This window comes from Nomascus leucogenys, chromosome 1a, assembly GCF_006542625.1.
Source record: "Nomascus leucogenys isolate Asia chromosome 1a, Asia_NLE_v1, whole genome shotgun sequence".
In the NCBI taxonomy this organism is placed as follows: domain Eukaryota; kingdom Metazoa; phylum Chordata; class Mammalia; order Primates; family Hylobatidae; genus Nomascus; species Nomascus leucogenys.
The window spans coordinates 78,483,094-78,503,923 of NC_044381.1; the positions used below are offsets into that span (position 1 = coordinate 78,483,094).

Genomic DNA, 20,830 nt, shown 5'->3' on the forward strand with positions numbered 1-20,830 from the left:
TATTAGCTGCACACAAGTTCATGAATATTACATCTTGGTGGATTGTTGCTTCTATTATTATATAGAGGCTTTTGACTTAAATTATATTTAGCCTGATATAAATATTGATATACCAGGTTCTTCTTTATTGTTATTTGCATGGGACCCCTTTTTTTAATTTTTTTACATTCAGTCTGTCTCTTTGGTTTTTTCGTTGGATGTCTTATAAGAAGCACATATACCTGGACTTTTTTAAAAAACAAATTGATACTATTTTTAGAAGATCAATATAATCTCCTTATATTTATTTTATTTGAACTTATGCCTTCTTATTTTGGGTTTTCTCCTTACCATAATTTTTGCTTGCTTTTTAAATTTCTTTTTCTGTCTTACACTGAATTAATGAAGTTTCCATATATAGTATTTTAATAAATATAAATTTCTCCCCCACCTTTTTTTTTTTTTTTTTTAATGAGATGCAGTCTTGCTCTGTTGCCCAGGCTGGAGTGCAATGGCGCAATCTCAGCTCACTGCAACCTCCGCCTCTTGGGTTCAAGTGATTCTCCTGCCTCAGCCTCCCAAGTAGCTGGGATTACAGGTGCCCACCATCATGCACCACTAATTTTTGTATTTTTTAGTGGAGACAGGGTTTCTCCATGTTGGTCAGGCTGGTCTCGAACTCCTGACCTCAGATGAGCCGCTTACCTCGGCCTCCCAGAGTGCTGGGATTACAGGCGTGAGCCACTGCACCCGGCCAATTCCCCCTAATTTTTAAAACATGTACACTTAATCATAAACTTTTCTAACAAAGGCTAGAGTTATTCAGTTTCTGTCCTCTTTGATATCACATATGCCTCAGAGATTGAACATGACGTTCCTTTCCCCCAATCTTATTGCTATGGAGAGCTTTAATTTTACCATCTTTTAAATACAAAAAAAGTTATTAAACATGTGGTCAATATGTATGTCCTTATGGTCAATAATTAATTAAACTGATTTGATTAATTTAATAATTAATTAACAAATTAAATGTTACCACTTTCTACATGCATCATTATTTCTTATATTTCATGCCTTAGACTCACTGTTCTTCCTAGTAAATAACATGCTATAATATTTCTCTTAGTAGCGTTTTCAACTCTTACTTTTGATCAGAAATCTGTTGTCAGTGCAATTATGACTTCCTTATAAACAATGTCATTCTCTCTGGAGATTTCTCAGCACTTTCATGTTGATGCCTTGCAGTCTTACTTCAGTGTGTCTGGTAGGTGTGGGTTTTCTTTATTTATTCAACTTAAGTCCCCAGAGTGCTCCTTTAGTCCAAGGACTTCTCTCATTTTTCAATCATGGAAGTCTCTACTACTTGTTTCTTCAAATACTGTTCTTCCTTATCTTCTTCTTCAGAAATCCTATTCAACATTTATTGTAACTATTCAGATTATGTTCCTTATGTTGTTTCATATTTTTAAATCTCCCTGTATCTTTGGCTATGTAAGGATAATTCCTCCGTACTCTTTTCCAATTCATTAATTCCCTGTGTAATTGCTGTGAGTCTAGAGTTTGTTCTATTGAACTTCTAAATAACTGTAATTTTGATTTCAAAGATTTCAAATTGTATATTTTCATATTTATACAGTATTATTTCATTTAAGCCTGTTTGTGTTTCATATATTCCTCTTTTTTTTAAAAAAAAAAAAAAAAAAAAAGGAGGCCTGGAGCTTGGAGAGAGGTCTGAGTTGAAGATTTAAATTGGAAGTAGGAAGTGGATAATATTTAAAGCCATGAGCATAGATAAGATCACCAAAGGAGTGCATATGGATAAAGAACTGAGAACTGAATCCATGTGTCCTCCAACATTAAGAGTTTGGAATGAAAAGGAAGAACCATTAAAAAGGAAACTGAGAAAAAGGGCTTGTGAGGTAGCAGGGAAACCAGGAAAGCGTTATGTATCCCCTGCAGAAAAGCAGAAAATCTGAGAGGATCGACTATCAAATTCTGCTTAGTAAAATGAGGACTGAGAACTGATCTTCGGTTTTAGCAGTCAGGTGGGGGAGAATGCCTGGAGTGATAATACTTGACAATGATTTTTAAGTCTTCTTTTCACGAGCTGGCGAAGTGGGGATGTTATCCACTCCCAAAACCTTTGGCTTCAAGTGGTAATTGGCGTTTATACTCTGCCTCAGGTGGAACTCTTTAATTCCCTTTACTTTGCAGAGACTAAACTCCCACTGACTCCCTCCTGTTTTTATCTTGGAACACCGGAGATTTCTGGTTTGTAGAGATGTTTATCCATGAGCTAGCAATACTATTTTTTGTTTTCTATTTTCTCTTATTGCTATGAGTTTAGAGCACCAAAGCATAAATTTGAGAAGCCTTGGGAATTGACTGGAAGTTTCTTACATTCTTCAAATATCTGAACATTTCGGATGGTGTGTTAGTTAACTATTGCTGCAGAACAAACAACCCTATAACTTAGTGGCTTAAAACAGCAGCTATTTATTTAGCTCATGATTCTGCAAATCAGCAATCTTGGGTGGATCAGCTGCACATTCTTCTGGTCTCCTGGGTGCTTTCATGCATCCATGGCCAGCTACAGGACAGCTAAGGACCCCTGCTTCTGAGGATTAACTGGCTGTTGGCTGAGGCCACAGGGGTTACAGGGTTGACTTGGCTGTGTGGTCCCTCACTATCTAGCAGTCTAGCTTAAGCTTGTTTACATGGTAGGTAGTGGGCAGATTTCTGAGAGAGAGAACAGAAAAATCACAAGGCCTCTTACGGCCTAGGCTTTGGAACGGCACATCACCCCTGCTTCAATGTGTTGATCAAAACTGATATCATGGTCAGCCCACATTCAAGGGGTGGAGAATTATCTTTGATGAGATGAGCTAGAAAACCACATTGCAAAGGGGCATGGATGCAAGGAAGAGAATGATTTTTGGACATTTTTGCAAACAATGTATGATATGGACTTAAATTGTTATGGGATAAATTTAAATTAGATTGAAGGAGAAAAGATGTCAACTCTAGAGCACGTTTGTAATTTTTGAGCATTGCATGTACCGGGGGTAGTTTTTAAGACCAGGCCCAGCTGGAGCAGAGATGCTGCATCCGATTCAGGACCAGTTCAGTGCTGTCTGCCATTATGAAGGTATGTGCTAGGAGCCATGGGAGATCACAGAGGAATTCCTTTCTGCCTTTCAAGGAGATAGTACTTGAACAGGGAGTTCAGGGCAAGCCTCCAGCTCTACAATGAGGCAAAATATTAAGTGCTATGAGATGACTGGTTAAGGGAAAATCTTTGGAAGGAAGTAGACTTCAAGTGTAGGCTGAGAGGAAGAAACCATGGAAGATTACAGACTCCAAAGAGTCAAAGATGACAGATAATGGTTGCACTTTGGCCAGCATCCTTCCTTACTTGTTGGAGAGGCCAAAAGGCTGAGCAATACATCAATCCTCAGGAGACAAAAAAGGAAAAGAACCAAGTTCTCCCAACTGATTTTTTCTTCTTTAGTTAAACCAGAAGGAATTTATGGCTTTTAACTGAAAGAACACTTGTATCAACAAGAATTCTGCACACTTCAGCAAAGATAGGTCCTAGCTTGTGGTAGTTCTGGCAGATTTTTAGAGTGTTACCAATATACCCCCTTCATACCATGGCCGTCCAGCTGTTGATGTTCTTGGTGTCCAGGCCAAAGGAGGCCAGAAAGAGAGCCCAAAGGCTGGGGCTTGGAGGGTATGTTGACCTGTGGGTCTTTGGTCCTGACTCTGGCAATACCAAAAGTTTCTTTTCGTTTTGTAGAATATGTAAAACTGAAGGCTGCTGCTCAAAATGTCCTATGGCTACATTTCCATTTGTCTAACCCACCCAGTGATTTTTTAATACTATCAAAACTTGCCTAGGATTTCCACTTCCAAAAGTTATTGGCTGCATTTTGGCTAATTCTTAGATTGAAGACAGGGACTAGGACCTGAAAACCACAGCCCCCAAGGGAGCCAGGTCTGTTCAAGGCATTGCTTCCAAGTCAGAGACTCTTCACCAAGCCTTTTTTCTCCTTGGAGACCAATGGAGCAGCGTTAATCTGGCACAGATAAGCACTCCCATAATGCTCAACATCTCTTTCCAAGAGTGGAGAGAGATGATGCAGAGATTAGTCAGTCATCCCAATATAAAAATTAGTGGACATATTGGCAAATAGGAAACGTGGTTTTTTTTTTTGTTTTTTTTTGTTTTTTTGAGACACTGTCTCACTCGGTCATCTAGGGTGGAGTGCAGTGGCGTGATCATGGCTCACTGCAGCCTCAACCTCCTGGGCTCAGGTGATCCTCCCACCTCAGTTTCCCAAGTAGCTGGGACTGCAGGTGCGTGCCACCACACCCAGTTAATTTTTTGTATTTTTAATAGAGACAGGTCTCACTATGTTCCTCAGGCTGGTCTCGAACTCCTAGGTTCAAGTGATCCTCCCACCTCCGCCTTCCAAAGTTCTGGGATTAGAGGCATGAGTCACCACACCCAGCCAAGAAATATTTAATAATTGTGTTGTTCATGCATCTATATCAGAAATGAATTCAATCAAACACTGCATTATGAGCATGAATTTGTGTTACCTGATTCTGTTCTAGACTTGGGAAACAGCAAAGAGATGGAAACAAAAATGTTTGAGTGCTACTCTTTGCTCGAAACTCTGCTTTACTTTTGCTCATTCACCATGTCTCATCAATTCCCCTGTCCTTTCATTTCTGGTTCTTTAATATTTCTGGGATTCAATCTTTCTCCCCATCCCCACTGCCTTGATTCACAACCTCCATCATCTGTCAGTAGATTTATTATAAAGCTGTCTGTTATGGGCTGAATTATATCCCCTCAACAACCTCTCCACACCTCAGAATATGACTGTTTTGGGAGACAGGGCCTTTAAATGGGTAATTAAGGCAAAATGAGGTCATATGGCTGGGCCCTAATCCGATATGACTCATGTCCTTTTTTTTTGAGACGGAGCCTTGCTCTGTTGCCAGGCTGGAGTGCAGTGGCACGATCTTGGCTCACTGCAACCTCCAACTCCTGGATTCAAGCAATTCTCTTGCCTCAGCCTCCCGAGTAGCTGAGACTACAGGCATGCGCCACCACACCCAGCTAATTTTTGTATTTTTAGTAGATACAGAGTTTCACCATGTTGGTCAAGATGGTCTCAATCTCTTGACCTCGTGATCCGCCCATCTCAGCCACCCAAAGTGCTAGGATTACAGGCGTGAGCCACCATGATGTCCTTATAAGAAGAAAGTAGGACACAGATGCACACAGAGGGAAGACTATGTGAAGACAGGGAGACACCGGCCATCTGCAAACCTAGGAAGGAGTCCTCAGAATGAAACCAACCCTTGTGACAAACGTTAATCTCTGAAGTCCAGACTCCAGGATTGTGAGACAATCCATTTCTGTTGTTCAAGCTCCAGTCTGTGGCACTTAGTCATGGCAGCCCTCTTAAAATAACACAGCCTTCTGCCCGGGCTCTGTGCTTGTTCCTCTCAAGTTGGTACTTCTGAAAGTGGAATTATCTACCTCAGTCATTAGTCTGACCTTGTCACTTGCCCGTTTAAAACCCTTCAATAGCACCCCCTCCTCTCCCAGTAGTGTTTTCCGCAGTAAGTTTACTGGAACATTAGTTATGTAAGATGTCCCCCGTTATGTAAGTTTGGGAACTCCACAAGTCTCCAACTTGAGGGGTCACTGAACATTTGCATATCAAAGACTCTGAGAAGTTTTACAGTCAAAAAACCCAGTTAACTTTGTTTCACCCAATGTTTGCCAAACTCAAATTTTTTTTCTTGGTATAATACACATTATATCTACTGCAGCGTGTGTTTTGTAGTACAAACTAGGAAATGCTGCCCTATGCAGTTAAATCCACATGTTTGACTTGTCATGGGAAATGAGGGTCACCAGATTTAGCAAACAAGAATACAGGATCCCCAGTTAAATTTGAATTTCAGATAAGTCTAAAAAATTATTTGTTGTTTATCTGAAATTCAGTTCAACTGGGTGTCCTGTTTTTTATCTGGCAACCCTGTACAGGACCCTTTGTGACTTCTAGTGAACACGCTGAACCAAAATGAATTTGATAAGAATTGTTTCCCCCAGTTAAAACAACAGAAAAAGATAAAGTCAAGATTGATTCTTGGCTTTCAGTTGAATTCTTTCAATTTACCACCCATCCTTGTTCACTTAAAGCAGTGGCTCCCCATCCTGGCTACCCATTAGAATTATCTGAGGAGCATTTAAAAATGTCCATACCCCATCCCTAACCAATTAGAATTTGGGAGTTACTGAATGGGGAGTTAGAAAGGCAGGGCAGGGAGAGTGAGGCGAGGCAAGTGTATAGCATGCAAATTTAAGGAGGTGGCCACTCTCAGGAGCCAACCCTGCACTTGCACAGCCCTGAGAGTGAGAACCTCCTTAAATCTTGTGCCCTATACACCTGCTGGCCTCATCCTAGTCAGGCCCTATTTAAAGACCTAGGTAAGCCAGCACACCTGTTGTCCCTACTATGAGGAGGATGGGATTGCTTGAGTCCAGGAATCTGAATCCAGCCTAGACAACATAAGGAGACCCATCTTTAAAAGAAAAAAAAAATAAGTTAAAGAAAAAGATGTAGGTAGGTACAGGGTTGTGCAGAAGAGCCTGCAGGGGATTTCTGAGCAGTCCTGGGTCCCAGCTCTGTTTCATTGCTTTAGAAGGAAAATCGACCTTTCCCAGCAACGAACATCAGCTCCAGCTCATAAGCATGAGTCAGGGCAGGCTTCACCAGGCCAGGTTTTTCTGAAATGTAAACTTAACAGTAGGCTCTGGTTTCCTCTAGAAGACCACTCCTAAAAAGCTTTGGGTTCCTTGTTCTTTTTCAGTTCAGGCTGGTGATTGAGTAGCTTCTAGTCATTGGCATCCTATAGATTCTGTTTCACATTCAAGCATGGTTTTAAATTACTACAAGATGTAATGAAAGTATAGGTTTCACTCTTCTCTCCAAGGTTTTAAAGACTCTCACCCCTACTCTCCTTCCTCCCTCTCTGCCCTCTGCCCTTTTCTTGCTGGCGATTTTCTGCCCCATCACTGGCAGCCTAGTCAGGAAGGTACCTCATTAATCCACCCACTGGTACAGTGTGCCCAGAACAGCCAAGGCCAGCCTTGCTTGGAAGGCCGACTCTCTGAACAGTCCCTTCCTTTACTGGCCTCTAAGTTCCGTGATGTCACCAGCATTCTGCCCCTGGCTGGCGGCCAGATCCTTAACTACTGACTCCCAGATCTCTTCACGTTTTAAAATTCTAGGAAAAGAAACTGTACTTTTCCAGTGCTAAAAAAGGATGGGAATGGTTGGTGGAAGCTCCCAGCACAGCTAAAATTAACTTCTTTCTTTTGTGATAATTGAATGATTTTCAATGATGTTCTTCCTATAATAGGATTCAAAAAGTTTTCCTCAGGGGAAAATTTGGAAGAGAAAAATACAAGCGAAAGGGTTCTCTCAGACAGGGTTTGTAGCAATTTCCTTGCAATATGAAGCTCGTGAAATTATATGGGTGTATCTCACTTAGCTTAATAGACATGCCCCTGTAAAGTTTCATATAAATGGAATGTTTAAAAAATTAAATCACTGTAAGTGCACAAGGACAGATGGCTAAATAAAGGAAGCCTGGGGTGACTCACTTTATAAAGTGAATTATCTTTATGTAACGTACGTCATCCTCCCCCACACACATTGATTTTTATATATATATAATTTTGAATTTTTCAGAGGCTGGATTCTCATAAGGTAAGGGCGCCTCTTATGATGACAACTGGTCTGAGGTCACAGCTGTTCTCCTACTCTGAAGCTGAACTTTTTATAACGTTCTCTGGGGAGTGTGTAGCTGCCAGGGTTCTGCGGGGACTTTTAAGCTCTTACACTGACCCAGAATCCTCCTGGCGTATCCCCGGAGTGATGTGGGCTCTGGAGCACCCAGGGAAATTGTCGATGACTGGACAGTGGAAGAAGCGATGGCAGACAAGCTGAAGCTAACAGTTGCCAAGTGCAACATGAAAAGCAGTGTGGTGTAGCAGTTAGAAGCATGACCTCTGTGGCCAGAAGACTACGGCCCTGTGTCTGTTCTCTAGCTGGGCGATTCTCTGAGCCTCAGTATCCTCCTCTGTAGAATGGCAATGATTACAGTAGTACCTACCTCAGGTACTACTACCTCAGGTCCTATTGCTAGGACTAAATGAAGAAGAGGACCTGGCACATAGGAAGAGCTCAAAAGACTGCTAGCTACTTTTAACTTGCCTGGACATGCTCTATTAGAGTAGGAAGGAAACTGTAACAAGAAAGAAACCAAAGATGCTACTGTCTACTGAGTGCTGCTCCATGCCAGATACATGCTGAACTCATTCATTCAATCCTCACATCACACACACGGTCACTAATAGTATCCCCACTTCCCAGAGAAGAAAACTGCAGTTCAGAGGGGGTAAGCAATTATTCTAATGCCACACAGCAGATAAGGCACAAAGCAGATTACTTGAGGCCAGTCCTGTGTGCTCTTTTCACTCTGTCTCAAGCCTGAGAAGACCCGAGCCTAAAGGTGACTTTTCAAAGATGAAGGCCTCAGACCTAGAGGGTATTTAGATTTGGAAGTAAAATTGTGCAGGAGGTGACATAAAGAAAGGAGGAGAGAGACATTTATTCAACAAAGACTGATGGAGAGTCTAGAGTGTGCAGGTACTCCAGGTAGCAAAGGGAAATGGGGGTGACAGTCATACAAAATTACAAGAAATCCCAGCCAGTTGTTAGGATTTAGGTATGAAAACTGTGCTATTGAATTCTTAAGCAAAAAAATGACTAACTTTGAGGAAGACTTCAAAAGAGAGGTGACATTTGAAAGCTTTACAAGTATTATCTTATTTAATTCCTTAGTATTTGGTGAGATGTCCACCCCCACTGGACTTTGAGGCCAAGAGTGGGGCCTTCTTTCCCTTTGTTACCCGGAGTACCTGCAGACCCTAGACTCTCAATCAGTCTTCGCTGAATAAATTTCTCCCTCCTCCTTTTTTTATGTCACTTCTTGAACCATTTTACTTCCAAATCTAAATACCCTCCAGGTCTGAGGCCTTCATCTTTGAAAAGTCACCTTTTCACCTATCACCCTGGGGCAGGAACTGCTGGTTGCCCACCCAGTATTTAAAAGGCATTTTTTAACTTTACATGGCGAGGCAGTGTGGCTGGCTAAAAGTCTCTATTTTCCAGTCTGCCTGGCAGGCATCTATGGCCCATAGGATGGAAACAGAGATCATTGGATCAGACTTCCAAAAAAGCTTCTTAAAAGGGGTATAGGCTGTTCACTTGGAGTTTCTAGCTCTTTCCTCTTCTTCCTGGTTCTTGCCTGAAATGAAGACAAGATGGCTAAGGCTCTAGCACCAACTTGTGACCTTGAGAAAGGCAAAGGGAGTCTGGTCCCTGGTGACCGTGACTTGCTGTAGCAACCTTGGACTGCCGAGCTCCAGACTTGCTTGTTTAAATGAAAGAAAAATAAACTATCTTACTTAAGCCTGTGTTATTTTTGGCAATTGTTATTAGCATCTGACCCAATCCCTAACTGGCATAAGCCCCTGAGGCCATTAGGCAGAGGTGCTGGGTTCTCACTACCCTGCACTGTTGGGGCAAGCCTGTGGCTCCAGGGCACCCGAAGAGCCTAGAGTGTTTCCTTTAAATTGCAATTCCTTTTTTGTCAACTATTTAGGCCCTGGCATCAAGCCCACAGCCTGGTACTCAGTAGCACTCAACGTATGTTGAAAGAATACAATGAATAACTGCTGGTCAACCATTTCCCCAAGGAGCTGTTTTCCTGAGGGGTTTAGAATCACCCCTTCTCAGATTTCCACAGGACAGCATCAGTACGAAGCTTGTGGGAAATCCAAAGTGCTTTGAGATATTTAAAAAGTAAAGAATAAATCGGAAATGATAAAAATTTAAACAACGAAGATATACATAAAGCCTCATTTAAGTAGTATGTTTTAAAAGGTGAAGCAAAATTGTGTATTTTTTGTAGATTTTAAAAATATAATTAAATGGGATGAAAGTAAGAGCTGCTATCCCAAATCCCTGTTTTTAAAAAATTATTTTTGAGTGATTGCAAAATAACAAATATAACTTTGTAAAAGCATTGAAATTATTTAGAAAGGTTAAATATTGAAAGCCCTTTCATAACTACTGCTATGGAACAGTTTGATAAATATCCTTTTAACTCTTTCTGTACATAAAAATCCTGTAAATAGATGAGTATAAATATGAGCTCATGATGTGTATATTATTTTGCAACCTTTGCTTTTTTCACTTAACATCCTATCTTGGGCATTTCCCCACGTCTGTGCATTTAGATTAACCTGGTTCTCTGTAAGGTAGTAGAGCATCCTTTATCCCAATACCCTCCTTTAATAAAAATTTGTTTGGATGTAATTTTGACCTTGCTCTCTAAAGAGTCATCATGTTTACCTGAGGAGGTTGATGAGAAAGACATCAGAGATTAACTCTCACCCCTAACTAAAGTGAGCTGGGCCCTGCAGTAGTCAGACAGGCTGGCAGATGTCTAGAGTGAGAAATGAAAATATCCCAGGATCAAGATTTTATGGATAGAAAGCCATGAAGCTCAGAGTTAGGAACAAAAAACTTGGGCCCATCAAGATAACGGACATGCTTCTAGAATCCCTGACAATTCCTGCCAGTGGCAGGCATCGATCACCTGAGAAGCAGGTATCATTCCCCAGTCCTGTAGGAGACAGTCTCTTGACTGGCCTTCTCATAGGGCACTGAGCCTCTGGAGTGCTGAGCACTGGCTATTCAGCTTCTGGGTACTGGGGAGGAAGTGGTGAAAAACCCAGGGGGAAAAGAAAAAATCCTCTGCCCTGGGGAAGTTGAGGCTCTAGGTGTGGAGATGAATTATGTGAACCCCGCTCTTACCACAGCCAAACCCATAAATCACCCCCGCCAGCTACCATCACTGGAGCTCCCTTTGTAAATGTTGAGAGCAGCTGCTATCAGCTTGGGCAGCCAACTGGGCTCAGCCAAGAAGCCTTTGGGGAAGATGTGAGTTAATCATCAAGCAGGGCTTTAAAAGCAGATGGAGGCCAGAGGCCAGACCCCGGCTGGTGCAGATGCACAGACCTGTGACAGAGGTGCAGGCTGTGGGGTGGCGTGGAGGCGGGAGGTGGTGGGGGGATCAACAAGATTAGCTCAGGCGGGGAGAAGAGTCTGAGGGGGAATGTAAGAAGCACAGGAAATGGGGCAGGGAAAAGAGTGCAAGCAGGAGGGGCTTTCGAACTGTGTTGAGGAGATTGACTTGGATAGATTAGCAGTGGGGAGCAGCTGTGGCTTGGGCAGAGGCACCTCTGAGGCCAGCCAGGCAGGCCACAGCTGCACCTGCTGGGCCCCTTCCTGCCATGCACCTATAAGGAAGCAGCTCCACCAGGAACCCCACCAGCCTCTGTCTTGTGCCAGTTGGGTAATGTGCACCCAGATGCATCCAGTATTATTGTTTCATTGGCAAAGCAGTTCAGGATATTCTAGCTGACCAGTCGGCCCAATTAGAATTTCTCCCTCACAGATAGCAAAAAAGTTGGGCCTGCCTTCCAGTCCATTTTGCCAATGTCCTCCTGCTAGAGAACTGAAGTCAGACAATGTTGGGTTTATGGACTAGTTGCAATGAAGAATAACACACAGATAACATGGGGAGCCATGGGGCAGCTCAGTAAGAGGATGTGATAAAGGACTTCTTATAGGATTTGGGCCTAGGTGATACTGGGGAGGATTCAGGGAAGTGGGAGATTGCTCTGGATTTTGGATGTTATCAGGAAGCAGAGGTAATTCTAGGACTGGGTATCTTAATAATTCTTACCTAGAAGGCAGAAGGAGTGAGATGAGGCTAAAGGTGTAATTAATAAAGAAGCAGAAGTTGCTCATATTAGCCAGGAAAGGAGCATCTTTGGTCATTCTTGTGGTTCAGACAATGTTCTTATTTTTGTCTAGGTCTAGACATGACTACGGGGTCATCTTGTTTTCTTTTGCTCCATTTCAGTCACAGAGTGGCTGTATCTGATGTTGGTGTTCTATGGAAATTATGTTCAACAGGAGCATACCATGGCCCAGATATGAGCACCAGGCTTATGTCTAAAGGCAGCCAGGAATCCTGCAGAGAAAAGATTCTGATGGTTCTCAGCATTCATATCTAAGCAGAAACTCCTCTTGCAGGGCTAGAGATGATGCTGGAAGAAAGCAGGTGATCCTGTTGGAAGGCTGCCTCAGGTCTATTCATCCATTCAACAAATACTTTTTGAATGGGAAACATACTCATGCACTTGGGACAGAGCTGTGACATGGATAGTTCTCATGGGTATACATTTTAGTGAGGGACACAGACAGTATGAATGAACAACACTGGGGCCTGTTGGGGGATGGGGTGGGGGGAGGGAGAGTATTAGAAAAGATGGCTAATGCATGCTGGGCTTAATACCTAGGTGATGGGTTGATAGGTGCAGTAAACCACCATGGCGCACGTTTACCTATGTAACAAACCTGCACATCCAGCACATGCACCCCAGAACTAAAAATTTAAAAATATATTAAAAAATAAAGTCACGAGTATTACCGGGCATTGTAAAGAAAATAAAAGTAGTTGTCAGAGAATGACTGGGGGACACTTTGGAGAGGTGGTCAGGTAAATGCTCTCTGAGGAGGTGATCAGAAGCTTCCCTGTGAGATTCTAAGGCGAGACTAGCAACAGGAAGAAGGCAGGAACATCTGCAGTGTGGTGACTGAGGGAGAGATGGGCTGAGATGAGGCTAGAGAGGTGGGCTGCGTTAGGGGGTTTGGGGTTTATTCCCCATGCCCTGGGAGGCCACTGGAAGACATTAGCGAGAAGAACAGCAGGCCCCACATCTCCCTGTGAGACAGCAGAGGCTTGCAGCATACTGGCCTCTCAGCATCCCAAGGACTGTTCCTGACCTGCCCCGGCCCCTCCCTCCAGGCCTGGGGTTTTGGGTGTACCGGAAGTAGTCTGGCTCTCTCCTACCCTGCTGAGGTCAGTCATTGTTCAGAGTGGTGTATTAGTTCCCTATTTCTGCTGTAACAAATTACCACAACTTAGTAGCTTAAAGCAACACAAATGTACTATCTTACAGTTCTGGAACTCAGAAATCCTAGCATCAAGATATCTGCGGGGCCTTTGCCTTCTAGAGGCTGAAGGGAAGTACCTGTTTCCTTGACTTTCCTAGCTTCTAGAGGCCACCTCCATCCCTTGGCTTGTGGCTCCTTCCTCCACCTTCAAAGCTGGTGGCATAGCATCTTCAAAGTTCGCCCAGTCTCTCTCTGACTATGACCCCTGCTTCCATCATCATAGCTCATTCCCCGACTCTGACCCACCTGCCTCCCTCTTATAAGAACCTTTGTGATTACATCGACCCCACCCAGATAATTCAGGATAATCTCCCTATCTCAAGGCTCTTAAATTAGCCACATCTTCAAAGTCCCTTTTGCCATGTAAGGTAACATATTCACAGGTTTTGGGGGTTAGGATTTGAACATCTTTGGGGAGCCATTCTGTCTACCACAGGTAGTCACCTGGACAGCAGAGAACCGAAATTTATCTTGAGCCATTCTACTAATGTGATGTGTCATTTAGCCACTGGAAACCTACTCACTTATCTGTAAAAATGAGATGAGTACTTGCCCCACCTACCTCAGGAAGTTATTGTATCACATGAATTAACATAGCACATTTGGAAAAAAAGAAATGCCGTAAAATATAAGGAATAAATATGATGTGTTATGGAGCCTGCCAAACATAGGTACCAAGGGCATGTTATATATTAACATAAAATGCTGAAATTGAAAGAACCAGGTTTGAGTCCTGCTCTTAAAAATACTTGCTGTGTGACCTTGGACAAGTAACTTAAAAAGTATTTGGGTTTTGTGTGTAAAATTTGGAAAACGCTATCTTCTCACAATAGTATTGTGAAGTTAAAATCAAGTAATATAGGCTGGGGTGCTGTGTGAAATGCTACACAAATGTTCTTTATTAAATATTTCATAGACAGGTGCCCAAATACTTCTTCCTAGATAGATGCTTAATGAATCCAAGTAACAGGGTGGTACCTATCAGACCAATGCCAACCGGTTTGGAATCTCCACTGTATACAGTGAGTGAGAAACGAAAAGAAGATAGTAAACCGGGGGTCACTCCCATTCCCTCCCCCGCTCAGCTACTGAGGGATTACAGAGCAGCAGGAAGAGCCTGCAGCATCTAAAATGGTTGGTTAGTCAGAAAAATGCAGCATATAGCTACTGAGAATACAGAACCTTCTTGCAATAAAGAGGTTTAGATTGAGGCAGACTTTCTCCAGAAGAAGCATCTGTAGTCATATTTCAGACATACAAATAAATTGCTCAAGAGCAGCCTGGTTTATTCAGCACCTATCATGTAACTTGAGCAGAAACGGGCAGGAGATATGTGCCTTCTGAGTGTGAGCTATAGACCCACAGACATTAATTTATTCAGCATACCGTTTTTGAGCACCTAACAATGTGATAGACACTCTCCTGCTTCTGGGGATACAGCAGGAGGTAAACACAGAAAACCTGCCTGCCCTCATAGAGCTAGTTGAGGAGATGAACATAAATCAAATGATCCACAGATGAATGTAAAATTATATTTATAACTCTTCAAAGGCAAGGTTCACCGTGCTATGAAGCTTATCACAGGGCTTAGAATTTGGCCTCTGAAGGGTAACAATTCAGCTGAGATCTGATGGCTGAGCACATGTATTAAGAGGGAAGAGGAGGAGGGAAGAGCTTTCCAGGCTGAGGGAACAGCATGTGCAAAGGCAAAGAGGAAGCATGGAATATTGGAAGACCTCAGAGAAGCCCAGTGTGTCTGGAACTGGACTCAGAGTGATGGGGACAGTGGTCAAGATATAGACTGGAGAGGTCGGCAGGGGAGTTCTGGCTACAAGGGTCATTATGTGGGCAGATACAGTGGCGACAAAGTCAGGACATAAGGTTTCACTCACTGCAAGGTTTTGTTTTGATTTTAATGCTCCTAGAAGAATCTTATCATTGCATGTTTCTAACTGGAAAAAACCCTTACATATGTAATAATTAACTCAAATTCTCACCTGGGTAAGAAGCACATTAAGTCACCCTGTGTAGGTCAATGAAGGATGCCCAGGTGGGTCTTAGGTGTCCATACCCGGCACTGCAGCAACTGGCTCCAAGATGGGATGCAAAGACCAGAAGGGGAATCACTGACAGCAGCTCTTGCTTCACTGTTGTGCTTTTCCAAGGATTTTACATGCATGAGCAACTGGACTCCTGCAAGACATCTGTGAAATGGGAAGAATGTAGTAGTTGTGGGGAGATGGCCAATGACTTGCCCCAGCACCCACAGTGACAAAGGGAAACCTTGAACTCATATTCACTGTTTCTAGATAAAAACGGTTTTCCCCACAGACCACAACTGAGTCACCTGCATTCTTTATTTCTCTCTCTCTCTCTCTGACCTCCTTAAAATAATAGAATTTAGAATGATCAAACTCAAAGGGAACTTTAAACACCACTCAACTTATTTAATTCCCTCCTTTGCAAATTGTAACAAGTTTAAATATTTTGAGAAGCAATAGTGTTTCCCCAAAAAAGACTAAAAGTGACTTCTCTCTTTCCACTAAAGAAAGAGAGAAGTCATTATTCTGGTCCTTTCTAGTGGCTCATTTTTGGCTGTTGGAACATGTGCTGTCATGGAAAGACTCTTCCTATAATTCACTGTGACCTTAGAAGGCGGGTCACTTTACCTCAGGTACCCTCTGTTTTCTCACTGTAAAATAAAAATGTAAAATAACTACAACCAGTGATGACAAATTCATCTTACATCATAACCCAGCACACACACACACACACACACAAGTGAGAAAGAGAGTATTGAAACAAAAGTTCCAAGAATCTGTACTTATTCTTACTAGTACAATGTACACTATTTTCATTCTAGTCTGTTCTATTCCATTTCATTCTATTCTTCCAAATAGCTCTTAGATATCCAGTCAGTGGATTTTACTATCCACTAAAATGTGAAGTCCTCAGGTTGACAAGTGCTAGTCTGGATACTCTCTGAGGCACCCTCCGGTCCTGGTTCTCTGACATCCACTGGGGCTGCCCAGAGTCTCCTGGAGGCCTCTTTCCAGCAAGTCAGGTCCCCTTCTGCAGCTGCAAGAGTGACTTGGAGACACTCTTTATCAGTCCTTGGGCCTCACCAACTAGTGCTGTTGGTCTTAGGGCAATTTGCCCCTGCAAGTGTAAACAAAACACTCAACTCAGCCTTCTGATCACAATTAGCCAAAATTAGGTGGAGAAAGATCCACATTCAGAATCCAACTGCAGAGTTTAAGAGCTTGGCCATTCTCTGCAAGAATCCCACCCAAGACGCCCAGATATCATATACACCCAGACCACACACATAGGCACATAGACCACACGTGGTAATCCACGCCTACTCACCACACATGCCACATACAAACACATACACAGCTCCCTCAACATTCACACATACCACACAGTTATCCACACGTAAATACCCACACTCACCCATACCGTGTGTACATACATACATACACACAGATACTTTACCCACACACACATTTATATACATGTACACACACACTCACCATACACTACACACATACCACAACACACACGCATACACAACTCCTGAGAATCCCCACAACTCCTTTGGTATAAAGCAAGAAATCATATAATTTGAATATGAATGAGTCAGAGGGAAATAATAATTTTTTTTTTTTTTTTTGAGACAGAGTCTCACTCTGTCACCCAGGCTGGAGTGCAGTGGTGTGATCTTGGCTCACTGCAACCTCCACCTCCCAGGTTCAAGTGATTCTCCTGCCTCAGCCTCCCGAGTAGCTGGGATTACAGGCACCCCTCCAGCATGCCCAGCTAGTTTTTGTATTTTTAGTAGAGACAGGGTTTCACCATGTTGGCCAGGCTGGTCTCAAACTCCTGACCTCAGGTGATCCACTCACCTCAGCCTCCCGAAGTGCTGGGATTACAGGCATAAGCCACCACACCCAGCCAGAGGGAAATAATTTACAGTTAATGCATACTATCTCCTCACTGTTCACTCACTAGCACAGAGTTGGAAAGAGGATTTTCAACAGTTGGAAAAATTTGCATAAAACTACGCTGGCAATGCATTGAAGCACTTTGCTTTAAAAATTGTGCTGTTAAAAACAGTCAAATGTATATTGCTACTCTAGTATTTCAATGATAGCTTTTTTCAAATTAATCAAATTTTCATTTTATGAGTACTATTTTTCATATTATCTTTTTCATTTGTCTGCTGATTTGTAATAGCGTAAGACTGTATGTTTATGCTTATACCTTTATAAACATACACATTTGCTTCATGTTTTGAAACAGGTTTTATGTGTGCTATAAATGTGTGCTCTTGTAAAGTACTGTACGTATCATTTTACTGAAGCTTTAAAGTTTATGAATTCTGAATATTTAAAACTATAATAACAGTATCATTCCAAGCATTTCAGTATTAAGTAAAGTTAATCCCCAAATCCTGGTACTATTTGGCCTTGAAAAGTACTATTTCCCACGCTCCCATGATGATCCTGAAGTTGCTTTCTGTGCCCAGAACAGTGCTTCCTATCCTGAAAAGCTCTCAGGAAATGTCTGATGAAAGAATGCGTGAAAAGAAAGAGAGGCAGAGAAGGGGGGGAAGAGAGAAGAAAAAGAGAAAAAGGTAAAGGAAGAAAAGGAGGGAATGAGATTGGAGGTGGGTGGATAAAGAGAGTGAGATAGACATAAAGACAACTGTAGGCTGCTTCTGACTTGGATGTCTTTTCTCTGTGGAAAATGGAGGCCAAAGACCATGTCGGATCTTGTTCAAAATATTATTGCTGGAACCCACCTTGTGAGTGGCAACTTCATGGGACAGTCACTGGAAAATTCAGCTTTCCATCTGCAGTAGAGGAAGCAAATCTAACCGAGACATTTGACAGACACAGATGTTTAGTCTTAAACATTATTCCTATGGTCACTTTGCTATGGTAACAAGAACTTTGTCATGGAAATATTTGCATCGCTCATTTGCGATTGTTTTCTTTTCATCTCTAAGCCTCATTCATGACTTTTGGAAGGAGGGTTATGGCTTTATTGTTTCTCCTAACGATAAAAATAATACATGCTCATTATTATTGAATAATGAGAAAATAAAAGTAAGCATAAGCAGAAAGTAAAGTAATAATGCCTAGTATTCAAAACATCCAGAGATGATAGTTATTAACATTTGGTTTTCATAAAATATATGTAAATATGATCATACTGTATATTCCATTACATAATCTCTTGTTTCACTTAATATATTGAAGACATCTCTGTCCATCTTTTAAAATTATTTCATAGCTTTGTGTTCTCATTTGACAAACCTTTAGGTTTGCCAGTGTTTTGTTGTAATAAATGATGTGTTAAAGAACATTCTTGTACAGGCATTTTTATGCATTTACCCTGCTATTTCCTTGGGATAAATTCTTAGATGTGAACATTTAAATGTGAGTATATACATTTAAAAATACTATTTAAATTTGCTAAATTGCCCTCCAGAAAGCGTGACTCAATTTACATTTCCTTTAAAGTGTGTGAAAGTACCTATTATCTCATGCCTTCATCAGCACTAGTTATTATCATTCTTTTAAAGGTTTTTCAGTTTTATAAGTTAAAAGGCATTTTCATTTTTATTTTTATTGGCATTTTCTTTATACTAGTGAGGTGAAATAGCTTTCATGTTGGCCATTTGCATTTTCTCCTTTTTTCTGTAACTCGTCTGACCATGTTTTAACTGTATTTTACCTTTTCATTGATTTCCAAGAGTTCTTCATAATTCAAAAATATTAACCTTTTGCCGTCATATATGTTGTGAATTCTTTTTTCAGTTTTTCATAACTTATGGTATGTAGTTTAGATACGCAGAAGTTTTAAGTGGCCAGTATTCAATGATTTCTTTAATGTTTCTTATTATTAAATAATGCTTAGAAAGGAATTCCTAATTCCAAAATGATTTTTTACCTATACTTTTTTATCATCTTTTGTTTTCTACATTTATATTTTTAAGCTATTTGGAATTCATTTGATGTGTGGAGTGAGGTAGGGAATCTAGATTTTTTTCTTAACTTGTCAACAAGTTGTCCCAATAACCTTTGGACTGAATAGTCCACATAGTCTTTCTAATGGTTTGAAATGCCTTCTTTGCCATACTCTAAATTTTTGCAGATCCTTGAGTTCTTCTGTCATTTGTCTTTTTACTTGCCTGAAGCCCTGTAGCCGTGTATGTTAGTCTTTTAGAACTATGTATTATTTTGACTATGCAGATTGAAAGTTCTCATTCCAAAGCCTCCTCAAGCTTTTAGAATAATGACTGCCACTTTTTATAGAAAGAGCAATGTCAATTAATTTACTTTGGAGATGTGCTAGAGGAGGGAATTCCCCCACCCCCCCCCCCACCCACCACATCCTAGAGTTTCAGATGTAGATAGACCTAAACATTTTCTATTTTAATCTCCTAATTTCACAGATGAGTTCCAAAAGTATAAATTGACTTGTTCAATGTTAACATAGCTAGCAGAGCTGAGACTAAGCCAAGACTAGACCCAAAACTATTTAATAGAGAACTGAGACTAGAACAAAGGTGTATACTCCTAAAACCATGCTGGAGGTCACAGTGAGAGTTTGTCAAAGATGGCAAACACAGGATTAATAAAAGGTTGGTCCTCTCTGTTCTAGATCTCCAGCATCTGACTTCTTTAAGGGAAAATGAGCAGTTTCTGGAGCACCAGATTAAGAGAGAAGTTAAATATACAGGAGCCCTTTGATGTTAACTGACTGAGTCCTCAGAAAACTCATAAAAAGAAAAGAGCACAGGCACACTAAATAGCACACAAGTGCACATGTGCTTCAGTAGTAGTAGCTTACCCAGCATTGGGCTTTCAAAGAGAAGTTTCAGGCATTTCTCAGTAGTGTCATTGTCGCCCTGGTTGGCTCTGTTAAGGTCATTTAGGTCAGACATCAGCAAGCACAGACAGCTGAGAGGCAGGAAATGTGTGGCTCTGTGAGCAAAGCAAAGGAGAAAAGCTTTTTATAGCCAAGGCATGGGAGGAAGCACTGATAGTCAGAGAAGGGTTGTGTGTTTTCTTTTCTCTATTGGGAAAACTCTCCAACTTTAAAAACTAACCGGGCTCTCTCTTATCTTTCCCACCTCGTGGAAAGTCATTCACTAGCAAACAACCTTCCATCCGAGGGCACTGAAGTTTTAAAAATATGTTTAGTTTCCTAAAGATATTTTATAGTTTAATTCATTTTTATTAGAAAATATCGTCACATGGGTTAAAATTCAGATGTACAAAAGGATATATGATAAGGAAACTTCCATCCATAGCCCTCAGAGACCAAGTTTCCCATCCTGGGGAAAACCAAGTTCTAGATTCTTATTAACCCATCCAGAGTTATTTAGACATATGAAAATATATAAGTACATACAGATATTCTTTTGTGAAAATTTTTACAGAAGGGGTAGCGTACTACACACACTGTTCTGCACCTTGATATTTTTACTTAATATCTGAAGAATGTTCTGTATCCGTACATAAAGAACTACTTTATTCTTTGTTATGACTACACTACACTCTATTGCATGAATAAAGCATACCTTATTTATCCAGTTCCCCTGTAGATGGACATTCATGTTGTTCCAAATTTTGCTATTACAAATTATG

At 41.3% G+C, this 20,830-nt stretch overlaps 1 long non-coding RNA gene across 5 annotated transcripts in view; it reads right to left on the reverse strand.

Moving 5' to 3' along the window:
• LOC105739262 overlaps positions 1–20,830 on the reverse strand; it is a 94,596-nt gene that overhangs the window by 17,957 nt on the left and 55,809 nt on the right. For 4 of the 5 annotated variants that reach the window (XR_004029749.1, XR_004029754.1, XR_004029752.1 and 1 more), the window contains exons 2-4: positions 20,031–20,164; positions 17,974–18,024; positions 15,238–15,370 (exon numbers count right to left, since the gene is read on the reverse strand). This is a non-coding gene — a long non-coding RNA (uncharacterized LOC105739262). The remainder of the gene's footprint in view (positions 1–15,237; positions 15,371–17,973; positions 18,025–20,030; positions 20,165–20,830) is intronic. The other variant, XR_004029750.1, reaches the window with a different exon arrangement.